The sequence below is a fragment of the Mustela nivalis genome, assembly GCF_964662115.1.
Source record: "Mustela nivalis genome assembly, chromosome: X".
Classification (NCBI taxonomy): domain Eukaryota; kingdom Metazoa; phylum Chordata; class Mammalia; order Carnivora; family Mustelidae; genus Mustela; species Mustela nivalis.
In genome coordinates this window covers 100,709,347-100,727,037 of record NC_139040.1, presented here as the reverse complement: position 1 = coordinate 100,727,037, position 17,691 = coordinate 100,709,347, and the positions used below count along the sequence as shown (strand labels likewise).

General features: G+C 37.4%; 1 protein-coding gene and 1 pseudogene across 3 annotated transcripts in view; one reads left to right on the top strand and one right to left on the bottom strand.

Moving 5' to 3' along the window:
• SYTL5 (synaptotagmin like 5) overlaps positions 1–17,691 on the top strand; it is a 261,585-nt gene that overhangs the window by 62,491 nt on the left and 181,403 nt on the right. The window lies entirely within an intron of this gene.
• On the bottom strand, positions 5,443–6,299 carry LOC309856616 (large ribosomal subunit protein eL6 pseudogene; annotated as a pseudogene). The gene has a single exon. The product of its transcript is annotated as a large ribosomal subunit protein eL6 pseudogene (transcript).

Sequence of the window (17,691 nt, the reverse complement as noted above, 5' to 3'; positions counted from 1 at the left end):
GATCATGGTGAAAGATTTTTGAAATGCATCAGTGGATTCAGTTTGCTGATATTTTTTGAGGATTTTTGCATCTATGTTCATCAGAGATACTGGCCTATAAGTCTCTCTCTCTCTCTCTCTCTCTCTCTGTTTGTTTGTTTTTTGGTGTTTTTATCAGAGTAAGGCTGGCCTCAGAGAATGAATTTGGAAGCTTACCTTCCTCATTTAATTTTATTTATTTTTTGGAATAGCTAGAGAAAGAATAGGTATTAACTCTTCCTTACAAGTTTCATAGAAAGTTTAAAACTTTCTTTAAAAGATGGCTTCACAGGTAGAATTCACCTGTGAAGCCATCTGGTCCTGGATTCTTTTTGTTGGGAGTTTTTTTTTATTACCGATTCAGTCTCCTTGCTGGTGATCCATCTGTTCAAATTTTTCTATTTCTTCCTGTTTCAGCTTTGCTAGGTTTTATGTTTCTAGGAATTTACCATTTCTTCTAGATTGTCCAATTGTTAGCACATAATTTTTCATAATGTTATCTTATAATCCTTTGTATTTCTGTGATGTCAATTGTTATTTTTCCTACATTTCAGATTCTGTTTATTTTAGTCCTCTATTTTTTCCTTGTTGAGTCTGGCTAAAGGTTTATCAATTTTTCTGATCTTTTCAAATAACCATTTCCTTGTTTCATTGATTGTTCTATTTGCTTTTTTTCTTTTTTTTTGCCTCTATTTCTGCTCTAATCTTTATTATTTCTTTCTTTCTACTGGTTGTGGGTTTTATTTGTTCTTTTTCTAGCTCATTTAGGTGTAAGGTTAGGTTGTTTGAGATTTTGTTTGTTTCTTGGGGTAGGTCTGTACTGCTATAATTTTCCCTCTTAGGATAACATTTGCTGTCTCCCAAAGATTTGGGACCATTTTGTTATATTTATTTTTCTACATATTTTTAACTTTTTCTGTAATTTCTTGGTTGTCTCATTCATTGTTTAGTAGCTTTTTATTTACTCCCCATGTATTTGTGTTCTTTCCATATCTTTATCTTATGATTGATTTTCAGTTCCACACTATTGTGGTCAGAGTAGATGCATGATATGATTCAGTCTTTTTTCATTTTGCTGAGTTGTTTTGTGGCTTAACATGGAATTTGTTCCAGAGAATATTCTATGTGCACTTAAAAAGGATGTATATTCTGCTGTTTTTAGATGGACTGTTCTGAATATTTCTATCAGGTCCATCTGGTCCAATATGTCATTGAAAGCCACCGTTTCCATGTTGATTTTCTTTCTAGATGATGTATCCATAAGTGCAGTGTTAAAGTCCTACTATTACTGTATCACTGTCAATTTCTTACTTTATGTCTGTTATGGGTTGCTTTGTATATTTAAGTGCCCACATATTGGGTACACAAAATTTGTATTTGGTATATCCTTTTGTTGGATTGTTCCCTTTATCATTATGCAGTATCCTTTGTCTCTTGTGACAATATTTCTTTTAAAATCCATTTTGTATGCTATAAGTAGGGTAATTCTGTTTTTAAAAGAATTCTATATTGATGTGGATATGAATTACATGATTTTTAAATTTACTATTTTATTTCCTGGAAACAGTTTGTTGAGTATTTTTAATTCAGGGGAAGTAATAATATGATGTAGCTTTATTTTAACAGTCAACTGTCCCTCAACTGTGTTGAAATTTCTTTCCCATAGATCAAATAGTACCATTATGATATCTTAGCCAGATTCTATAATTCTCATCTTACTTTGCATTCCTGGGAAAGAAGATTCATTTCATTTCAGAAATTAATGTCTTCCCTATTGGCACTATAGGGAATAATCTATCTTTCCTAGCATCCTTCAGTAGGCCTGAAGGGAAGAGACTGGCCTCCAATGTTGTTGGCTTACAGGTGGTTTAATAAACTTAGAGTGTGTCTTCAACCTGGTGGCTTAAACTTTCATCTACATCCTGCTATAGTATGTTTACTTACTCTAACAGTAAACTAATTTTTGCCTCTTGAGTTCACATCAAGAAACCCATTATTGGGATATGCCAATTGAGTTTTTAAGATTTATAGGTATAACATACGCATGAGTCAGTGTGAGCTGGCTCAGGTTCAGAATAAAGGGAATGATAAAATCAGAACATCAAAAATCATGGCTAGAATAAGACCACTGTTGGTATAAGTGCTGAGAACTATAAACAGGTTAAGATCAAATTCAGGGATATTAAGGATTAAACAATCAAACAGTAAAATGCTGGACCCATGGACTTACTTGAGGGATGACTGGCAGAGGTGAAATGATTATCTCCAGAAAAGTTATGTTAGTGACAGCAGTACCTGATAATTGAATGTGGGAGAAATGTAACAAATTCAACCAGGAAAGTCCTTGCAGCCTCAGATTCTCTCTGGTATTTGGCCTATTAGGACTGCTCTCAGAAGACATACAATAGGGAAGAATTACTTTTGTTAGTAGAAAATTGATCTTTCTTACTGCAGATGATTTCATCTTGGTCATCGTGACACAAGGTCTTCTGCCAAAAGTAGCTTTTTGCTTGTTGGAATTTTCTAATGGCTTTTTTCTTGCCCAGCCTTTCTCCTCTTCTTCACTCCATTGCTCTGACCCCTCTTTTGTCCTACTTCCTTCTTCCCTTCGCTTCCACCCTTACTTCACTGTCTCTTCCTTCTCCCTCACTTTTTAGGGACTAAATTAGCTGTCTTCCTATTACATGGTTCACCACCCCCACCTTTTTCTTTTTTGGGGGTAATCTCTGCTCGGTTAATTTTATTTGTGATTGCTTTGTGAACTGCTCTGTGATTGCTCTCTGCATGATAGGACATTTCTTATTTCCTTCAGAGAACTGCTACCATTTTAACTGGGCTTTACATCTTTTTTGTTTTATAGAACCCTTCTGAGGAATACACTTATTTTGGGTATGTGTGATGGTTATGTTTTCCCTGCTTAGGAGAAGTGAAAGATACATAGATTTGGCAGAAAGACTTTGGTGTAGATTTTTCCATCTTGTAACCTTAGTCAAGTTATTTATGTATTCTTTATTCAGTTTTTTTTTTTTTTACTACAAGTAAGGATAATAATATCTGCCTCCATAGAATGTTATGATTAAATAAGATGAACTATTTAATCATTAACACTTTAATTTGAAAACTTTAATTTTCTTCTGTTTCCACTCTAACTTGTATTCATTTTTCTCATACTTGAAAAGATTTTCAAACTAGGTCAAGGTATCAAACAACCCAGTCAGTTTAAGTCCAAACACACACAGTTCCAAATTTCCTTCTTCATAGTTTCATTTTTTTTTTTCAACTGAAGGACCATTTCTTAAGTGGACAGGACTTACTCCAAGAGGTTTCAGTTTTATTTTCTTGAACTTATTTCATTTAAATCTTGAGTAATTTTCTTCCAATTTTATCCTATTATCAAGCAGTATAAGGAACAATAATGATAATGAAAATCATGTAACAGAGTAGTAAAGGTTGACAAGAACAAGAAGTGGGGCCCTGGGGTGGCTCAGTTGGTTGAGTGTCTGACTTTTGGTTTCAACTCAGGGCATGATCTCAGGGTTGTGAGATCGAGTGCCGGGTTGGACTCTATACTCAGCGGGGAGTCTGCTTGAGATTCTCTCCTTCTCCCTCTCTCTCTGCCCCTCCCCCCACTCACATTTTCTCTCTCTCTCTCTCTCTCTCTCTCAAATAAATAAATCTTTAAAAAAAAATAAGGACAAGAAGTAGAACACGAGCAGCTCTTGTTTCTATGAATATTAGTTATTCTTCTGGAATTTTAGAGTACAAAATCATCCCTGAAATCCATTCTCTGCATTAGTTTAATATATCATTTTGACTAAATGTTGATTCCCTAGGTTAATCACTTCTCAGCCTGGCAATACTTTATAAAATACCTGTCCTCTTCTCGAATTCATACAGGAATCTTGATACTTCTTTTTTTTTTTCAGATTAAAATATCCTGTGAAGGCTGGGTATATTGGAGTTGTGGAGCATGAAGTGAATTCCTGTGGAATTCATTTGAGGAGATTTTCATGTTTTATCTTCATTTGTTCCATGAATATTTATTAAATTTCTGAAGCAGAAATAACATGAATAAGACAGCCTCTATCCACCTAAAATCCACAGTTGGGTAGGAAAGAGAGATTTGCAAACCATCGCAGCTTTATTTTAGTTGTTGTTGCTCCTTTTTGTTCTGTAAACCCTTCCAATCTCTGTTTAGTCTCAAGCGTAGCCTCTGGTGTGGCAGCCACATTTAATTTGCTTCCTAGAAACCACTGCCGATTCCTTTCTTTTCCAGCTCCCCTCCACTATAGAAGCTGAACAAGCCTGAGACTCACTTTCCTATACTCCCTTGTCTAATGAAATACAAGGGAAATTTTTCTGGGGCTCATGAAAAGTTTGTGTCTTCTCATAAAAGGAACAAGGTACATGAGGAGAAAGTCTGTTTCGATTTCATTTCTATCACATCCCACATTCAAATGTTTTCTTTTTATTGTGTTGCTTGGAACTGGGAAAGCTATCTTGCAGTCATGAAGCAACCAGCCAATGGGCCAAATTCCATATGCTAAGTATGGTCAAACAGAACAATAGTAAAAGCCTAGATATTTGGTGACATCGGTAAGCCACCAAACCAACTTGATGCTGCTCTACCTTAAGTAGTTCATGTCACTGTAGTTTTTTATTGTTGTTGTTGCTTCTGTTGTTGCTGGTATTGCTGTTACTTGCTGCCCAAAGCATTCCTCATTGATCAATCTGGAAGGAGTTACTTACGTCATTAATATTTCAGCCTTAATAATCTTAATTTGTCAGACCTTGCAAGGGCTGGGCAAGATTGGTACATTCTGATTGCAGTTAGGGGGTAGAATAAGAAAGAGGTAAAATTAAAAAATGATCACCATGTTGAAGGAGGGTTGTTGGGCACTAGGGAAGAAACAGTGCCTTAAGAACAAAGAGAAGAGAAAAACTAAGAGGGAATGCCTAGTACACATTTTGCCCTTATAATTGAGCCTGGAGGGATCCTGAGGTCAGCATTAAAAAAGGATGACTTCACTCATGTGGAATTTAAGGAACAAAACAAATGAATAAAGAATATAAAAGAGATAAACAAACCCCAGACTCTTTTTTTTAAAGATTTTATTTATTTATTTGACAGAGATCACAAGTAGGCAGAGGCAGGCAGAGAGAGGAGGAAGCAGGCTCCCCACCGAGCAAAGAGCCCGACGTGGGGCTCGATCCCAGGATCCTGGGATCATGACCTGAGCAGAAGGCAGAGGTTTTAACCTACTGAGCCACCCAGGTACCCCCAGACTCCTAAATACAGAGAGAAAACTGGTGGTTGCCAGAGGGGAGGGGGCAGGGGATGGGTGTAAAGTAGGTGAAAGGAATTAGGAGTATACTTTTTTTTTTTAATGGATCAGTTATTTAATTAGGTTCTTTGTAAGAAATTTAGACCACCAGTTTGTGAGGATAAACTCCATTTGGGAGAGAAAACACAGAGCACAACAGCCCTGGAGCTGAGGGAGAGCTTTGATTTGGGGCAAGATTTGCGAGACTGCAGATTTGGGATCAACCTTGCCCTGCTCTGTAATCTCTTTTTTCTCTTTCCCTGTGAGGAGGATCTCACTTTCCCGGTGTCCGGGTTTTTGCATCTTCTTGAAGTGAGAAGGGTCAGTGAGAACTCTGGGGATCTTCACAGCCCCGGTACAACTTTGGTGGAGATGGCAATGACAGATTGGTGTTGTGTTCCGCACGGAGGAGCTCGGCTGCAGCCAGAGGTCCGATCGCAAGCAGTGCGCCCCTGCTCAGCGGCTTCTGGAAAACAACCCGCTTGCTTCTGTGGCGCCCAGTCAGAATGATCACACTGGCCCCAGGAGTGATGCCATTTCCAGTTTTCCCACGTGCTAACGGGCAGGTCTTTTTGCCGAGGATCAACAGCTTTCGAGACACAACTTGAGTAGGATCAAGCCTTGGCATTTTGTGAAGTTTAACCATTCAGGTTCCACCGTTCTTGTCGCCACCAACTGGTTTTGTGACAGTAGCAAGAATGAGATTAATCCTGGATTTAACTCCTGAATACTTCCTCTTGTACAGGACCTTTCTAGAATACATATCTGATGGGGAAAATCTGCCAATTCCTCTAACTGGGACAGGGGTTGAGCTGCAAATAGGGCTGTTGTTTCTTGGCATTTTAGCCTTGGAGTTACCCTTCTTAACCTTGCCACCAGCATCAGTCTTCTTGGCTTCAGGTTTCTTCTCCTTAGCATCTGAATTCTCAACTTTCTCACTGGCCACCTTGCAAGATGGGAAAGGGCAAGAGTACACTTCTCTTGGTGAGCACTGAGAAATGTATAGAATTGTTGAATCATTCTGTTGTACACCTGAAACTGACACCACACTGTATGTTAGTTATACTTGAAAAAAAAAATGGAAAGGAAAAAAATGTAGTGTTTGGTTTATAATTCATTCTTTGCTGTTTAACATCCTAATTACATGTGAACTGTGGTAGATTTTTAATTCTACCCCGGATCCATCCTGTTGTATAGATGGTACATTGAGTAATTAGAGCATGGAAATCAATTCTATGACTGGTCTTATGTATAGATCATGAGAAAAGAATATCTCTTGTTAAAAAAAAAAGTAAAAATATGAGCTGTGATATTGTTATTACTATTTTGGACTATTGATTATTGATGATCCCAACCTTTTTTGAGTTTTTAGGAAGTCTTCACTCAATACCTATTTTGAATCTTCAAGGAATGCCATTTTAATGAGGTTGGAACTTCAAAAAAATATTAGAACACTTCTCTAAGTAGATTGAGTTACATATATCTTTCTCTTGTTTTTCACCCTTCTCTCTAGTTAAGGAAATTTCAGTTATGGTTTTGGTCATCCTCTTGCTCTTAGATAAGTTATATGGTGGTGTGACTTTCTGTTAACACCTGTTCTACTCTATTTCTTATTTAGAGAAAACTTGGCAAATGTAAATTTAAAAGATATCACTGTATTCTGTTTATGTATTTTAGGGAATAATTATTTGCTCAAAATATCTTTAGAGGAGTTCTTTTAGGTAGAAAGATTTTTGAATATCATTTGATAACATATTTGAATTAAAACGTTTCAGAAAATGATGTAAAGCAGAGTAGATCTTCATCTACTTTTACCCTTCTGAAGGTTTGGTATATGCTTTCAGCAGATTTTATATTTAGAATTCTCTTTACAACCAGGAGATACATAATGCTTTCCAGTAAGATATTCAGACCAGGGGAGCCTGGGTGGCTCAGTCGTTAAGCGTCTGCCTTCAGTTAAGTTCATGATCCCAGGGTCCTGGGATTGAGTCCCGCATTGGGCTCCCTGCCCAGCAGGAAGTCTCCTTCTTCCTCTCCCACTCTCCCTGCTTGTGTTCCCTCTTTTGCTGTCTCTCTCTGTCAAATAAATAAATAAAATCTGAAAAAAAAAAAAGAAACTGAAACCAGCATGTTGCTATCTTGGTGGCTCCAGTAGTGATTGAAATTACCTTTAATGTGTGATATGTATTCAGTTGGTTTACATAAGCTATCCTTTATGCCATAATAGTTTTATTACAGAGGTTAATAATTTAGCATGTACTTTTGACTAAATAAGTACTTTTTCTAAAAAGGTACCAAGTAAGTACCTTTTTATGGTATGATAGTTGTAAAAATATTTGGAAACTTAACCTTGGTTTTGTGTGGTGATTTTCTGGTCTATTGAAGTTTTTGAATTGTTTGATCAGTGGTGTACATGATGGATATTATGTATCCAACATGTAATACTAGTTTTACTTTTATAAGAATTACCAAAGCTGAGTAGAGCTTGGGAAAGAGTCTGAGTAGAACAATAACCATGGAAGAAATTGGAGTAGGTAGAAATTGATATAATCTGGGAGGGTAGAAAGGTTTTCAAAGGAAAAAAAAAACAAATTATGAATCCATAAAGTAAAAAAAAAAAAAAACCGACCTGTGAGTAACCATAATTTTAGAAGTTTGGTACATGGGTATATACCAAAGAAAAATAGAATTTAAGAGGCCCAGTTCTCTTCTTACCAAAATACTGTTTAGATGTGAAAATAAATGCACACTCCCAGCCTTGGAGCTTTTGCAAATAAAGAGAAAGAGAGATTTTAAAGCTCTTTAGGCAGGAGGATTTATAGATATGTTAGTCAAGGTTCTCCAGAGAGAAAGAACAAATAGGAGACATAGACATACGTATTATATATATATGTATATGTCTATATGTGTACATATGGAAATGTATGTATGTACATATATACAAGATATACATTTTACTATCTACATATGTGCATATGATTTATTGCAAAGAAGTGCCTCACGTGACTGTGGAGGCTGAGAAGTCCAGACCCTGAAGAGTCAGTGGTACCCTGAAGTTCCATTCTCAGTCCAAAGGCCTAAGAACCAGAACAGCAGACGCTGTAGATTCCAGGTCTCGCCCAAAGGCAGAAGAACCCTTATGTTCTAGCTTGAAGACTGTCAGGCAGAGAGAGAATTCTTTCTTACCCAGTCTTTTATTCTGTTCAGGTCTTCAAGTGATGGGATGTGGCCCACTCACATCTGGAAGGACTACCTGCTTTATTTAGCCTACCAATTCAAATGCTAATCTCCTTTAGAAACCCTGTCACACATTCACCCAGAATAATATTTACCCACGTATCTGGACACCCTGCAGCCGGCAGTCAAGTTAACACTTAATTTTTAACTACCACACAGGACTTAGTAATTGACTGGTAAAGGAAAGTGTAAAATCTAAGTGGGATCCCAAGTTTCTGAATGGGGCAATGAGGTTAATCTTATTATTATCTTGCCTTCATATCTCTAATATCAAATCTACTTAAGGAGCCTATGCAAATACATGGATTTGTTTCAGTGGTAATTTTTAATCATATGTATTCATAGCAAGAAAAAATTACATAATTTGAGGTTAAGAGGAGAGAGTATTAGAGGAGTGTTTTAATAAACAAGTTTTATGTATTTTATATAAATATATTTTATGTATTTTACCACACTATTCACTCATTCCTTCATTTACTCATTAAATATTTGTTGAGCACATTTCATGTGTCAAGTTGTGCCCTAGAGTAAGATTCTTAATTAAACATGAGTAAGACAGTCTTCCCCCAAAAAGCCAGTGGGAGAGAGAGATCGATAGGTCATTATACTGTGGGTAAGTACAAATGAATGTGTACAGTATATTGTGGGAGGCACAGAGGGGGAAATGCATAATCAGGGATAGATAAAGGGGGCAGGGAAAAATTTCTGGAAAGATATTATGAAACTGTAAGCAATATTGCTGTAAAGTATATTGCAGGATGGGAATGGGGAGTGGTGAGTATGAGTAGGGGTAAGACAATGAATATGTTAAGGAAGTTTGATTTTGTTCTGTAGGTGATGGAGACTCATTAAAGGATTTTTAGAAGGTGGAAGAAGAGTTAAAATGGGCGGAAATGGTTAAAGTTCCATATAGGAAGAACTTTTGGTGCCTATGTGAATCACATACTTAAAGAGGACAGGACTAGACACAGGGAAACCAGGTCAGTTTATTGAAGTAGTTTAGAATCAGAGAGATACAGGTTTGAACCAGGAAAGTGTCAGCAGGAATAGAGATGGACTCTGGATTCAAGAAACGTTTAAAAGATAGAATTGTAGGGCACCTGGGTGACCCGGGTGGCTCAGTTGGTTAAGCATCTACCTTTGGCTCAGATCGTGATCCTGGGGTCTTGGGATTCAGCCCTGCTTTGGGCTCTCTGCTCAGTGGGGAATCTGCTTCTCTCTCTCCCCTGCTCCTCCCTTTTCCTCCTCCCCTCTTTTTGTGCTTGTGCGTGCTCTCTCTCTCAAATAAATAATATTTATAAAACAAAACAAAAAAACCCCATTATTTATTTGTAAGACATAATGACTATTGGAATGTGAAGTGAGTGAGGCATAAGAATCAAGGATGACTTTAGATTTCTATTTGGGTTAATTCAGTACTTTGATCTAAAATAGGGAGGGGAAATTGTGCCAGTCAGCTAATGTTTCATAACCAATCACTCCAAAATTCTGTGGCTGAAAACAACAATATTTATTTTTCCTTATTCTTCTGCCATTTGGTTGGGATTAACTGTTCTAGGCTGGACTTGTCTACACTTGGCTATGAGTTGCAGATTGGGTCTAGTTTTTTGCTGACCCAATTCTCTTCTTTCTTGGACCTATGGCCTAGTGAAGCAGTGTTTTTTTTTTTTTCTTTTTGAAGATTATATTTATTTATTTGACAGAGAGAGATCATAAGCAGGCAGAGAGGCAGGCAGAGAGAGAGGGAGAAGCAGGCTCTCCACTCAGCAGAGAGCCTGACGTGGGGCTCGATCCGAGGACCCTGAGATCATGACCTGAGTGTAAGGCAGACACTTAACCCACTGAGCCACCCAGGTGCCCCGAAGCAGTGTTCTTTCATTGGCAAAGCCAGAAACTCAAGAGCCCAAGATCAATCACATAGTACATTTCAAAACCCTGCTTGAGATCTATCTATCTATATATATTTCAAATAAATTAGTCTTAATTTGGCACTCTTTTTTATTTAAATTCAATTACTTAACACTATATGTTAGAGGTAGAGTTTAGTGATTCATCAGTTGCGTATAACACCCAGTGCTCATTCCATCAAGTGCCCTCCTTAATGTCATCATCCCTTCCCCCCAACCCTTGGGTTATATTTTTAAACATTCAGTTGGTTAAAACAACCCACATTGGTAAGCCCAAAGGGAAGAGGCAGGGAAATATAGTCTATCTGTAGTGGAGGGAACTTCGAAGTCATGACCAAGGGCATGGATAGAGAGAGATGTAAAGAATTTAGGTTAAAATTTTAACACCCTAATGGCTATGCAGATGATGTATATGAGGAGGATAAGACTGGAAGTTAAGAGACTACTGCTGTACTTCAGAAGTGATAAGAGACCAGGGCATTGGCAGTAGGAAAGGAGAGGAGATGGTGAATTCAAGAAATGTTCAAAGACTGGATATGGTTGTAACGTGGAGGCCAGATTTAGGAGGAAGAGTCAAGGATGACTCTAGGCCTCTAGTTTGTATGACTACAATATAGGAGGAATAATATTGGGTTCAGTTTGGGAAACATTGAGTTGGAGGTAGGATGATCATGTACTTTATCATTCAAATCAGGATACTTTTGAAAATGTAAAAGATTGTTACTAATAATCATGCCTCCAGGATAAACCTGTCCTGAGACTGACCTCAAGAAAACTGGTAGATGGTCATTCCATCATAAGTAATCAAGGTGAAGTTTTCTATTTTTATTTATTTATTTATTTACTTACTTATTAAAGATTATTTATTTATTTATTTATTTGACAGAAACAGATCACAAGCAGGCAGAGACAGAGGAGGAAGCAGGCTCCCTGTCGAGCAGAGAGCCCAATGTGGGACTCAATCCTAGGACCCTAAGATCACGACCTGAGCCGAAGGCAGAGGCTTAACCCACTGAGCTACCCAGGCAACTCTGGAGGTGAAGTTTTTTAGCATCAAGTTGATATTTCAATGTGAAGGATCAGGGAGCGATCTGTTGTAGAGATAAAGACTCAGGAGTCATCAGCACACAATGAAAAAAGTTTGAAAGGCAGAGCCCAATTGAAATCATCCAAAGGAGCATATGTAGAGTAAAATGAATAGAATGAAAAGAAGATAAAAATTTGGAGTAGAAGATGGATGAGAAGTTTAAGAACAAGTAAGTATTGGGTTATGCCAAAGAAGAGAATTTAAAGGATCAAATAATCATATCAGAACAGTCAGGGTCACAGTTGGCTTTGAGTGTGACTGAAACCAGGAATTTGAACATGGTTAAGTTTTTTTTTTTTTTTTCCTCTCAGGCTCTGTATATATTGGCTTTTTTTTTTTTTTTTTTTTTGTGAGCCTTTGAGGCTGGAGCCATGGTCTCAGGCAGCTCCAGGCTCATATTCTTTTAGCTCCAAAACCAGAAAGATGAGAGCATTTCCTTGATAACTCCAAATACAAAATATCCCTGGAGGAAGGCTCTGATTGGCTGAGTGTAAGTTGTATGCTCATCCCTGTACCAATCAATGTGGCCAGGTGCCATGATTGGCAGCCCCACCATAACCAAAATGTTTTGCTCTCAGAAGAATGATGAGAGATGTACTGGGTGGAAAGAATCAGCCGATATCGTCCACAGTGGAGATTGGAGAGCATTACAGAGGCACAAAGGTCAAGGGAGCAGGAAGTCTCAAGAAAGAGGAATTAAGTGCAACTTCAAATGCAGTAAACAGGTGCAAGAATACAAAGACCTGGTCCCTTTGTAGTTGACAGTTGGAATTTATTATAGCAGTTGCAGGAGAGCAGTGGGGTAAAAGTTAGATTATAGCAATTTGAGAAGTGACTAGGTGGGTTAGACACAGAAGGTGTAGACAAGCATTTCAATAAATTTAGTAAATGTGAAAAGAGACAAAGAGGACAGTAGACTGATGGCAATGTATGAGTGTTTTAGACTTGTTCTTAGGCTAAGGTTTAGGATTGCAATTAAGAACAACATGTTTATGGGGTGCCTGGGTGGCTCAGTCATTGAACGTCTGCCTTCGGCTCAGGTCATGATCTTGAGGTCCTAGGATTGAGCCCCACATCAGGCTCCCTGCTCAGTTGGAAGCCTGCTTCTCCCTCTCCCACTCCCCCAGCTTGTGTTCCCCCTCTTGCTGTCTCTCTCTCTCTGTGTCAAATAAATAAATAAATAAAAATCTTAAAAAAAAAAAAAAGAAGAGCATGTTTGCTGGAACAATGCTGTAGAGGAGGGATGAGGTCAAGGACAAAGCAATGAAGAGACTAGATTTGAAAAGGAGGAAGGACATTTGATCCTAGTGAGGAGGTACAGCTAAGAGAGGACATGGAGAAGTTAAAGGAAGTACATGGAGAGGAAGAGCTATCTTCTGAGAGGGAGGACTTCAGGACATGAGTAGTGAGCATGAGAGCAGCACTGGAAAAGTCACTGGAGGCACTGACTGCAGGAACTGACCAAGCTGAGGAAAACAGTTCACAGGTGATTCTGGGGCCTAGCTGATTTGTAGACCATGAGTCTGTAGGACTGAGTGATTTTTCTCCAGTTGTCCTGGATGTGAATATGAAGAAGGCAACTTGAGCCAGGGTTGGAACTTAAATGAGATCCCTTAAATGGAGACAAGATGTTCTCCTCAAGAAACTTAAAGTCAAATGGAAGGTCTTAAGAAGATATAAACAAGAACAAGAAGGAAGCTTTTTTTGTTGCTCTGGTCATGGTAGATCTCTCCATGAGATTGTATTACAGTTTATCTTTGCTTTGAATTTCTGTTGTGACAAAGAGTTTGTAATTCTCAGACCATGGGAGAGTAAATTGGACCTTTACAGATGTTTCACAATTTGCAAAGCTGATTTCATGTTGTGTTATGTTTCTGACAGTTAGCCTCTTCCTTCCCAACCCCCACTGTACACACACAGATGGATGTTACAGCAACATTACGTGTACAAAGCCCTCTTGGTCAGTATCGCTCTGAAGCTCTATGGAATTGATCAAGTTCGTGTAACTAGCTAAGTGTCAGGATAGAACTTCAGGTTTCCAAGTTTCAGGTCATTATGCCATATCAGAAAAATATTTATTAAAACTGTAACAAATAAACCTTTATTCAGTGATGCTGAAAGTCTTAGAGTTCCTTGAAACAAAGTCTTCTCAATAGCTAGAAATATTTTAGGGCATAGTGTAAAGAACATGGAATCCCTTTATAACAAATTCAGTATGAGATCTAGGGCAAATGAGTCTCTCCCTATCTGAAATTGGGGTACAGTTTTTTCTTATATGTCTCACAGCATGGTTATAAAAAATCAAAGAATATAACAAAAACTTTAAAAATAATAAGTGAGATTATAATTTATTGAGTAATATTTTTTGTTGACACCACATTTGTATCCATTTGGTATCATAGCATAGATTATTTAGAAAACTGTTGATTACACATTGGTCTCTTTCCAGGGAAACTTGGAGGAGCAGTGTAAATTGGCTACCCACTATATGTAAATTTGTTTTAAAATACCTAAAGTCTCCAGACTTCTTTAATTTATGTAACAGATTTTAGCGGTCGAAAGATAAGGATTCAAACTATTTACTATGTTTGTAAAATTAATGAGGAGGATGACTGGAATTATCTTCTACCACCCTCTGTATCTCTTTATCCTGGAAAATATAATTAGACTAACGTCTTTTACTTGTTTCTGTCCTTGGTAGGATTTAGAGATGCTGGCCTCAATTTTTTTCAAGTACAAGGGAATTGCTCACATCTTGAGTCTCACCTTTATTTTTTTATTTTTAAAATATTTTATTTATTTATTTGAGAGAGAGAGAGATCACAAGCTGGCAGAGAGGAAGCGGGGGGGGGGGGAAGCAGGCTCCCCGCTGAGCAGAGAGCCCCGAGGCTCGATCCCAGGACCCTGAGATCATGACCTGAGCTGAAGGCAGAGGCTTAATCCACTGAGCCACCCAGGCGCCCCTTGAGTCTCACCTTTAGCCAGTAATTTCCTGACTAATCAGTGTCAGGAGGGGGCTTAGATTTCAAGTAAGTAAATTTATGATTACTTTTCCCCATTATTATTATATAATTGTATGTAATTATATATCATTATTACATAATTGTAGCCAGACTGCTCAGAGTTCCTGATTCTTGTTTATACTCAGTACAGTTTGGGGCACCTTTCTAAAAATGTGTTCTTAAGTCATTTTAAATGGAATAGAGAAGTTTACTGTTAAAGTAAATTGATTGTGAAACTTTTTATGAAGCAAATAATCACTTAATGTGCATGTCCAAAATTTCATATATCAGGTTTTCTTAAATTAAGATTTTTTTCAGTTAGACACATAATTTTATCTTAAGGTACCTCTATTTTTAATATATTTGAATCAGAGAATTTCTTTTATTTTACTTAAAGAATGATTCACTTTGTAAATTATAATGAAATACTGCTCGTAAATCCTTTGTTTTTAACAGTTTTTATTTTGGGACTATGTTGAATGTTATTTACACTGATCTTATTCACAACCAGCTTTATGATAATGTTAAATGTTTTTTGAAGAATTGTACATCTTAAAGTTTCAGTACCCTAAAATTTGCATTTTTTAAGAAAATCAAACAATTGAACCGTTTCTTCAGATGGAACCCATAAATGATTGTTTTGAAAAAGCAGCTTCACTGACGTATATATTGCATACATTAAAATTCACCAATTTAAATTGTACGGTTAGATGAATTTCAACAAATGTATGCAGGTATTTAATCACCACGAACAAGATATAGAGCATGGCCATTACTTCAGAAAGGCCCTTCCTGCCAATTTGCTGTCAGTCCTCTCCACCCCAGGCCCTGGTAACTACTGACATGCTTTCTTTTGTCGTAGTTTTGCCTTTTCTAGAATTCTGTATACATGGACTCACACTGTATGTGATCTTTTGAGTCTGGCTTCTTTCACTTTAAATGCGTTCGAGATTCATCCATGTTGTTACTTTCATAAGTGGTTTGTTCCTTTTCACTGCTGAGTAGTATTCTCTTATATAGGTCTATTACCTCGTACTTAACCATTCACTGGTAGATGGACATTTGTACCGTTTCCGGTTTGGGACCATTATGACTGAAACCATCATGATCACTGGAATACAGATATTTCCATGGACATACATTTTTGTTTCTCTTAGATAAATACCTCCTAGAGGGATTCTGTGCCTTATGGTACTGTAAGTTTTAGCATTAAGAGAAACAGCCCGATTGTTTTCCAAAGTGGCTATTCCATTATTAATTCCTAGCAGCAAAGTGTGAAAATTTGATTGCTAAACTACAGTACGGTCAGTCTTTTTAATTTTAACCATTCCTGTAGGTTTGTGGTGGCATCATATTACGGTTTTGTTTTTCCATAATGAATAATGGTGTTAAACATATTGCCTTGTGCTTATCAGCTGGCTTTGGTATTCATCCAAACCTTTTGCCCATTTTTATTTTATCATTTTTCCTTTTGCCCATTTTTAAAAGTTAATTTGTTGTTTTCTTATTCTTGATTGTAATATTTTAAAAAAAAAACATGTTTTGGATACAAATCCCTTATTTAGGGCTACTACTCATATTCCAGTATAATGCAAAGCTTGAGATTATTTTTTTTCCATATGGGTATCCAATTGTTCAAGCACCAGTTGTTGAATACTATCCTTTTCCCACTGAATTAATTTGGCACATTTGTTGAAAATCAGTTGAGTGTGCATGTGTGTGTGCGTGTGTGTGTGTGTGTGTGTGTGTGTGTTGGAGCGGTTCTGTTTCTGAACTCTCTAGGTCCCAGTGTACACATAAAATAGTTTCTGAGCTGTGAATTTTGTGAATAACTCATCTACACCATATTGTTTCCTCTGTTCTCTGTGCTAAGACTGTATCTCATATGCATTTCTGTCACTGGATATACGTAATGCATTGTAATTATTTGTTTACATAGTCATCTGATCTAGTAACTTATGAGCTTCTTGAGGGCAAGGACAGTGTCCTCTTCTGTGTTCTCATGTGCTAATACTGGGCATGTAATAGACATCCAAATATGGTTGTTGGATTAAACTAAACCATATGGAAATTAGAGTGTTAAATATTTTACCTATGAGTATAATTGGTGCTATTTTTGTAAAATCTAAGCAACTTTTCTTCCTTTGTTAGTTACTAGTATTGATAAGTAGTGCCAGTGTCAGTGTTTGTCCTGACATCATGGACAGCTGATTTTGACCAGTCAGTTAAGATTTGCTTCTTAGAATCTGTTCTTTGACCCAATAATAAAAACAACTCATATCTGTTAGTACATGTCAATCACATGTATTATCTCACATAACGTTCAGGGCAAACCTGTGAGGTAGGTACTATCCAAATGCTTATTTAATAGACGAGGGAACAGAATTAGGAAGCTCAGTATTTTGTTCAAGTTCACATAAATGATCAGTGGCAGAGAAAATGCAGGTATCCTCTACTGCAACAGCATGCTATAATAATTGCCTGGCTTCATTCAGGAAGGTTCGGTTGTAAATTGATCTTCATCTGAATTAAGTGTTGGCAGCCCCTGGGGTCTGGAATATGGCACAGTGTCCTTGCTCAAAATCAGATGCTGAATTTGTTGTCTTTGAATATACATGCATTTATTTCCTCAGGCAAAGTTAGTCATTTCATATCCTATTTCTCAGCAAATAATACCAAATGTCTTTTACAACTTGCTCAAGATAGTAGAGAAAGTGTAATGATGTGATATGTAGCCTGACATTTCCCCTTTGGAAAGACCATCCTTTGGGCATGAAAGCTGTTTATCCTCCTGAGCCTGGTTTGAAATACAGATGCCGCAAGGCCAAGTCCCTCCTTATCAACCAATACTTCATCTATTTTCTTACTTTATTAACAGAAACTGGAAGTGGAATATGCATCTGGATAGAGAGTAGATCACTTTGGGAAGGACGGGTCTTACAAGAAAAAAAAAAAAGGCCTGAAAATATCTGCAGTTTGTATCTCAGTTTTTTCCAACCCCAACTCTAATACAGACCCAAATCCCAGCCCTTATCAATTCCAATCTTTCTGACAGGTGTGAGTTTCAAACCCATTTTCTCTGATCCCAGGACTGGTGCTTCTTAGGCTATTTATTC